The 8,130-nt window shown below is 37.8% G+C and overlaps 1 protein-coding gene across 2 annotated transcripts in view; it reads left to right on the plus strand.

The window, feature by feature from the left end:
* LOC149441985 (uncharacterized) overlaps positions 1 to 7,858 on the plus strand; it is a 220,228-nt gene extending 212,370 nt beyond the window's left edge. For both annotated transcript variants that reach the window (XM_089656685.1, XM_089656684.1), the window contains one exon: positions 1,401 to 7,858. The gene's annotated coding sequence lies outside the window, so the exon portion shown is untranslated. The remainder of the gene's footprint in view (positions 1 to 1,400) is intronic.
* Positions 7,859 to 8,130: the final 272 nt, after the last annotated feature.

Raw genomic sequence — 8,130 nt, forward strand, 5'->3', positions numbered from 1 at the left:
ACAGAATGTGGTGCAGCTGTGCATAGTAACCAGTCATTTGCTAGATTTTATTGCCAAAGCTTAATTGAATAAGCTGAAGTTACATGCTGATTGGCTACTATACAAAGATTCTGTGGTTTTAGTAAATCTCCCTCATTTATTTTTATTGTTATTGTATTTGGATTGTGTTTGAGTGCATCCAAGCGTACATGATGTGAACAGGCCCTAAAAGAATGCTAGTGAACGAATTCAAATCAGTTGGAGGAAGTTGATAGGCCACACTGAGCACTGATCTGCAGGACATAGAAAAGGGAAGGGATGTGCTCACGTCTAACCCTAACATAGATTTGTGAATGATACTAGTATCCTTTATTTTATCAACTTTGCATTTAAGGATTATATATATTTATTATGCAGCTGATCACATGACTAAAGTCCATTTCTGTTAGCGTATTTTGTCAGTCCATTAGAACCCTTAAAGTGGTTGTAACAGTTCAAGGTTTTTTTTACCTTCATTCATTCTGTGCAGCAGCCTCCCTAATACTTACCTGAGCCTCAACAATGTGAACACCAGTGGGCCAATAAGGAGAGAGAAGGGGCGGGGCTAAGCCAAGGCTCTGTGTGTTAGTGGACACGCAGAGCAGCAGCGCGGGTGGCCCCATAGTAAGCTGCTTGCTATAGGGACACTTTGCAGGAGGGAAGGGCCAAGAGTGCCAGTGGGGGGACCCAACAAGAGGAGGATTGGGGCTGCTCTGTGCAAGACCACTGCACAGAGCAGGTAAGTCGTGGTTTTCTCTCCTAACTTTTCCATTGTCATAGACACTTTGCAGTTTATATTTTTAAATTGGCCTGTCGACATTGACTGAACAAAGTACTGCATTATTCTTATGCTGTAATAATATTAGTATGTGTATATATATATATATATATACACATACACACACACACACATATATATATATATATACACACACACACACACACACACACACACACACACACACACACACACACACACATATATATATACACATATATACACACACACACACACACACACACACACATTATATACATATATATTTTCTTATAAATAATATCATCAATACTTTTGTAACTAATTCACTAGTTCCACTGTAAAATATAGCAACCATCCGGCACTCAGTTTCCATAAATCTGACAACCTGCGAGAAGCTGATTTGAGGTTAATTGCAGCACATCATTGGTCTTTGAGCTGCGTTATTAAATACATTTTTGTGTTTTGGAAGCATGGCCATTCTTACTAATCTACCCTCAAGGCAACTAATAATAATGTTTTCAGAGAGCCATAACCCTGAGTAATAAAAATAATGAACTGAAGGAAAGTAGCAGAGTTAACCACTGAACTAAAAAAAAATAAAGTATTGTATTTTGTTTTACAGAAACACTGCTGTGTGGCTTCTACTGTGAGACATTGGAGCAATTCTGGTGCTGTGACCTTCCATGACATGACTGGGGCATTTACTAGCTGGATGAGTGCCATTTCACCTCTGGCGCTGGTCTTGGCATTGCTTGCCTAGCTTCAATTCTTTTTTTCATGTGTTATGTTAAACTGATGTCATGAGTTCCCGAGTCTCACTAACTACTTTCTGGGGTCTGCCATGCTGAAGTGTTCTTACCTGTAGAAAGAAAGCAGGAATATGCTCATAGTGCCAGTTTAAATACATTGGTTTAGGGTTGTTATATAGTTCTGTAAAATCTTACAACATTCACACTTGTACTACATGCCCAGTGTTGGCTCTCTTCTATGAAACACACTACTTACACATTTGTGCTCCATAAATGTGTTTGACATTAGATATCATGCTGTTACACCCTCTCAGCCTGGACATGTATCAATATTTCCATGTCTGGGTGGTCTTTTGTCAATAATACAAGTAGTTTGAGATTTGCCTAATAAAAGGGATGAATCATAGCCATATGCAGTAAGTCACGTGTAGTGCAGATTCCTTAGTAGTCATTGTGCTGGAGAAGCCTATTTTCTCTAGGCTTGATGATACCTTTTACTGGACCAACTTAATCTTTAAGGTGTAAAAGCTTTGGTTTTGTTAGGCGTCAGATCTTCCTACTGAAATGTTTTCTGAATAAAAAAAGTGTAACTTAAATAAATGTGATGCTTCAGATTTCCACTTTAAATAAAATTGTGTATTTATTTTGCCCTGTCCTTTACTCCAGACGTACTGAGCTCTGGCCCTCAAGGACCATTAACAGTTTGTGCAATGCCACAGAATATAAGAAAATATACTGCTCCCAACCTATTGGTCCCCAAACCACTCTCATTATTAGCTTTGCTGGGTTCCATTCAATAATATACCTGTAAAAGGTGAAAGGAGAAAATAATCAAAATATATCTGCCTACCTTGCTCTGATTCAAAACTACTCTGCATTAAAAAGCATGTTCAGTAATATTAACTGTTCTTGAATCTCAGAGAGACTCAATGGTGTAGATTTACTAAAACTTGTGTCCTCAGAATCTGGTGCAGCTCTGCAGCCTCTAACTTCAGCTTGTTCAATTAAGCTTTGGCAAGCAAATCTGGAAGCGGATTGGTTTCTGTGCAGAGTTGCACCAAATTTTGCACGCTCCAGTTTTAGTTTTTAGTAAATAAACCCCCATTGTGACAACTGGATCTCCAGTCCCATTACGGCTTATGTTAATTACAATATTTATTCAGTAGGAAACATTGGGAGCATTTGTACCCGAACTTAAACCCTTGATGGAAGAGAAGTGACAACAAAATAGGTAAAATACCTCAAACCTGGTGGACTTATTCACCCATCTATACCCATTATCAGGACAGAGATATGTGTTTTCTTTATATATTTTTTAACAAACCAGTATCAGGTATAGGTGGTGTCTTGTTTTTGCAACAGGATGAATAGGTAAAGCCCAAATAACCCATGCAATAATATGGTGATTTACTATGAACCAGGAAGAACAATTCATTCATCTTCCATTACCATCTGGAGTAAAGCTACATTAATTAGTTATGTGTTTTCTTACATTGGTACTATCTGTTAAGGGAGCTTAAGAGCAGAGTTGAGCACTACTACTTATTTGGTTCCTAGTTTATTTCCAGTTGGTCCATAAAAAACATATAATATTCTTTTGTCCCTAACATATGAATACAGCGAGGAGAAACATACATGCTATTTGTTTCTTTAATGTGTTATTCAGGTTCAAGTGATTATCTTTGACTGAGTTGTAAAACAGACCTGCTTCTAAAAAACACTTTTAAAACAGTAAATTAACATTCAATAAACATTTACTGGTGGTGAATCATTCACTGTATATTAAAACTCATTCACATGGAAGATTTACCTGCAGTGAATGTTTGGAGAATGCCACATTCACTGCTTTATACATATGCTACTGGCATAGGGTATGGATCTTTGAAGTATGTGTAAACATTTAGACATCTTGTATAAATTGTCCCTTGCATTCTTTTCTGATTGTGAAACTCCAGCCAAACCTTTTTTTTTTGTTTTTGTTTTTTGTTTGGAGCATACAATGTTTAGCAACTGACATATTTAAAGGAAACATGTAGTGGGATTGTATTTGTTTTTTTTTCAGGACTAAAAAATATGTTTTACAGTTCATAAGTTCAAATTTTTTTTAATATTTTCCACACTCTTAGCTGCACTGTTGAAAAATTTCTGTTGTTTACAAAGGTTAATAGCTCAAGCTGAATGTACACATAGTGGAATGATTCAGATCAGGAACTCCCCTCTTCATGGAGACTGAATCAGAGATAGAAGATAATGTTTGTTTGAATTCCCATTTGCAAGAGCAATGAAACACATCTTCCCCTTATCCATTAAGTGAACGATTGCTTTGCAAAGTGAAATTTCTTTGCTCCTTTAGCAAATTAACATCAGAATATAACTATAGACAACTGGGTTACCAGTTCTAGTACTCTTATTGGAAGATTTCCCCTCTATTCCTGTTCTGGTGACACCCCAAAATTTGGGATTTTCTTTCACTCTCACTCTTGGTGATAATGGTAAACAGGACACACAGAGATGGTGAATTTCCCTAATGGGGGCACAGACAGCAATAAAAACTGACAGGAGTTCTAATCCCTCTCCACTCTATCCAAAACTAGAAAAAAGAGTTTTGCCTTTAGTTATACTTTAACTTTCTGACATTATGATAACTGCCTGACAGGAACTAAAAGGTGAACATCTACCACAGGCAGGAAATCAGTAATTAAAATCTAATAGAAGTTCAGATCCATTTCCCATGCTATCCAAAACTAAAAAGCAAAGTTTTGGCAGGAGTTACATATTGATTTCTATGTATGTAGATTGACATTTGGTGAGCTTAGTTCTATATTCAGAAATGTGTGTAAACATATGTACATATGAAAGTTTTCTCCAAGTATCTTCTATGCTATATGTTATGTTTTCAAACACAATCCAAATATGTAAGAAAGTTTAATATATAAGTAGGCATGTTCTTTCTCTTGGGTTCATAAAAAAATTTTTTTTTGGGGGGGGTCATATGATTAGGACTTTGGATGTCTTCCATTCTATGTCATACACCTAACTACCGTATTTTTCGCCGTATAAGACGCACTTTTTCTTCCCCAAAACTGGGGGGGAAATGTCAGTGCGTCTTATGGGGCGAATATGGAGCGGCCGGTCCGGTATTTCCACCGCAGCCGTGTCAGAATACCGGGCCGGCCGCTCAGCTCTGCAGCGGGACCTTACCTGTTCCTCTATCCAGCGGCGTGCTGTCTTCCCGGCTTCTGTAGTGTGTGCACTGGGCATGACAGCCGGGTGTCAAGTGCGCATGCGCAAGAAGCGGTGCTTTTTGTGAATGGTAAGGTGGTACCTGGGACACATGACAGATCCCAGAAGCCGCCGGACCAATCACAAAGCGCAAGTGCTTCTCGCTCATGCGCACTGGGCACCCGGCTGTCATGCCGAGCGCCATTACAGAAGCCGGGAAGACAGCGCGCGGCTGGATCAAGGAACAGGTAAGATCAAACAAAAACTGCGGAAGTAAGAACGGGTACCTGTCAAATTCAGGTACCCGCTCCCCACCTCCCCAAAGGTCAGCAGTCATCTGTACTGTCCGCAGTCTCTGGTCATCCCTGTGCTGTCCGCAGTCTCTGGTCATCTCCTGTACTGTCCGCAGTCTCTGGTCATCTCCTGTACTGTGTCTGCAGTCCATTAGTTCAGAATTTTTTTTTCCTGTTTTCTGCCTCTAAAACCTAGGTGAGTCTTATGGTCAGGTGCGTCTTATACGGCGAAAAATACGGTAATCAGTTATAAAGAGTGTTTAAGAGAAATGCACAGTATATGCTCACTAAAACTGAGCCGCATGTTAAAAACCCAATCAGCATGCAAGAAATGATACATTTTATTTATTACATATGTTAATTTTAATGATGTGATACTTTGGTGCAATATATTTTGTAAATTGTACCCTTGCACATAGTACTTTCCTCTTTAGTGCAATAATTACCCTCTGTATTCATAAAGTTTACAATGTATTTGTTTGTTGATTGTAATGAACTTTCTGTATTTGTGAGCAGTCAATGAAGGTGTGATAAGGATTTGAGTATTAAAGTATGAATAAGCTGAAAGAGCACAATTTTACATGATATTGCATGTTTTATAAGTCAGATGACCTGATAGTTTAACTTGCATTGAGTTTATCAATAGTTAAATTCATAAGCAGGATAGAAAAAGAAAGCTAAGATCTTATTGGCCGTTATAACTTTGAGACTGTCTTCCTCCAAATTGTATAAATAACCATCATAATGTACTGCAGCTATGGTATTTCCCCCCCTCCTCTGTTGCCTCTCCATGATTATAATGCACATGTCACTAGCAATGGGTTCATGGTTGCGTGGTAGCTACAGTTCAAGAAAAAGAGTTTTTAGGGCTTATCATTAATCCTGCTTTCAAAGGACCATCCTCTTTATGAACAAATGGAAAACTGCAGCTTTGGATTAGTGTCCAGCAGTGGCAGTCCTCTTCCCTCTGTTATTCTAGCATGTACAAACACTCAAGAGCATGGAACATCCTTAATCTAGGAAGAATGCTGATCCAATGTCATCCTCATAAACCCACTGATTTCCCAACAGTGTTAATATAATGAGTGATGTGTTTTGGGAATGGGTTAAAGCTAAGTTCAAAAGCGAATGAGAGTATTACCTTCCCTCCAGTAAGAAGTGTGTTGCCAGCACACCAAGATCTTCAGAATGGTCCAAAGCTTTATTCAGTGATCACAGCCACTCAAGACCCCTTCACCAGGCATGTGACCGTGTTGATCACATGTCTGATAAAGGGGAACTGCTTGTCTCTGAAACATTGCCTCTGTAATTATGATGTGATCACTGAATAAAGCATTGGAACCTTCCTAAAGATTCTTGATGTACTGGTGATTTCTTGCTTAGAATGTCTTTAAACCCAATTACACCCACAGCCATTTTTTCCAGGAATTTGTGCATTAGGTATAGTGTATTCCCTTCCAGTCCAGGTACCCAGACTGCTGCATAACATTACTCCACTTTTCTTAGTGCTGTAGAAATGATATTATGTTTTTGTATAAAATTGGACATTTTGGCTGTGTTATCATATTGTAATTACATGTAACCACTGTATGAACCAGTAATTCAAACTTAGATTTCACAGACCTTACATTTAAATCAAGATGAAGGCATAGGACAAGGGGAGAGGATAGCACTTTTTATTTTTGAAGTCCGTCAGGATTACCTGACCATTGCCACAATTTGTCTGGGTTAAATGTCACAGCAATTTGATGTTATTTGAAGTTGTTTTGCTGCAATACATGTTTAAACATGCTCCCTTGTGTAGTGTAAAGGAGGGGGATTTCCCTTGCTAGTACATTTTGGTAGTCTACAGTAGGTGTGCCTTCCATGAAGGCAATTGGTAACATGGATATCCAGGATTTTTTAAAGCACAACTGAAGTATCACACTTTTTTTTATCAGTTGATAGGCATTGTAAATTTTTTTGCCTAAAATAACTTTTTTCTTTCAGTAAAGATGCTGCTTTCTGTTCTTTCACTACAATCCTGTAGGCTGGCGTAGCTGACTTACTGTCACAACTGTCCTCACAGGGACTTGTATTGCAGAGGAAGAGTGGGGGGCCCGAAAGACTAGGTCTGTTAGTGAGTGCTGATTCCTGAGTGTACTAGGTGCCTATGGAATTGCACAGCCATAATAAGACACCTTGCAAACTGTTGTAACTGGAAGGTGGAGGTACAACTATGTACATGGTTTTAGTGCAATGTCTGTCTAACTGCATATCTATTTCTGTGATATCACTTTGACTTTAACAGTTAGTAGCTTTTCATATCACTTTCATCAGCACAACAAAAAACCCTTGTTTTTTAGTAACCTCAAACCATATGTTGTTTACTTTTACTTGGCAGGCCAAAGTCTGTTCTTATCAATTCTTACACATGCCTAGAATGTCACCTGGGGATGAGGAGCCAGTAAAAGTTTTTGCTAACCGATGCCAGCTTACAAGTAATCTGAAATCATGACTCAGGTTCCTTGGAAATGTGAGGAGTTCAGGAGGACTCTTCTTTAAGATATTGGTACAAAACTTTCAAAATCTTTGAAAGTCCACTAAATTATTTAATAATCCATTATAAATATTTTGCTTTTCCAAAATATATTACGCACCTAATAGACATATGTACTATAACCAGCTAACTATACTCTAAAGCGGTTTGCTTTACATTGGATTGTAGATTTTACTAATCGTTTCTGGACAATGCAATGTACATTTTTTTTGTTACATTTTTTGATGTAATAGATGAATTATTGTAGATGGAATAAAGTTCATTTTATTTAAATTAATATTTGTGTTTTAGTTGTTATATATGTATTTACTTTTGCATCCAAATGTACAGTGTTTGTAATGCTGTTGCTACTAGGGCTTTTATGGGCACCATCATCTCCTGTGGCAAAAGAGTGACCAATACAGAAAATACAAAATATTTTTAATTACAACTACATACAATTATAGACAAGGAAAAAAAATTTAAAGAGAACATATACAGGTGAAACTGAAAAAATTTGAATATCGTGCAAAAGTTCATTTATTTCAGTAATGCAACTTAAAAGGTGAA

Source organism: Staurois parvus, unplaced genomic scaffold (genome assembly GCF_062004578.1).
Source record: "Staurois parvus isolate SC_StPar_1 unplaced genomic scaffold, SC_StPar_1.0 ptg000928l, whole genome shotgun sequence".
NCBI classification, from domain to species: domain Eukaryota; kingdom Metazoa; phylum Chordata; class Amphibia; order Anura; family Ranidae; genus Staurois; species Staurois parvus.